This window comes from Arachis duranensis, chromosome 9 (genome assembly GCF_000817695.3).
Source record: "Arachis duranensis cultivar V14167 chromosome 9, aradu.V14167.gnm2.J7QH, whole genome shotgun sequence".
NCBI lineage: Eukaryota > Viridiplantae > Streptophyta > Magnoliopsida > Fabales > Fabaceae > Arachis > Arachis duranensis.
Genome location: NC_029780.3, coordinates 19,876,277 through 19,876,891, shown reverse-complemented (window position 1 = coordinate 19,876,891; position 615 = coordinate 19,876,277).

Genomic DNA, 615 nt, shown 5'->3' with positions numbered 1-615 from the left:
CGTTTTAGACATCCTACATGAAAGTGGCAGCGCCAGGTCAGTGCTCCGCCTGCTGACTCATGTCGAAATTGGATAGAAGGATCTGTATATAGCTCGGAGATCAAACTGGAGGATACATTTAGTGCAATCGAAAATTGAGAGAAAAATACAAAGGGACCGTTTGTCCAAAGAATCACTTGACTATGTATTGCTGGAAGATGGGTTCATATGCACGAGATGAAAAGTTGTTGATCTATTATTTTCAAGATAATTTAACAGGAGTTGCATCTAACTAGTATGCACACTTGAAACTATCTCTCATAAAGAGCTAAAAAGATTTAGCAAATGCATTCTTAAAGCAATACAAATACAACATTGACATGACACTTGATAGATTTCACTTGAAGAACATGACTAAAAAAGAAAGTAAAATTTTTAAGGAGTATGCTTAAAGATAGAGAGAAATTGCTCCAGACGTGGAGCCTCTAATTACTAAAAAAAAAACTATCACCATGTTTATCAATATACTCGAATATCCTTTTTATGATAGGATGGTTGGAAGTGTATCATCAAACTTTTCAAATATAGTCATAATTAGAGAAAGGGTTGAAAGTGATTTGAAAAATAAAAAATTCG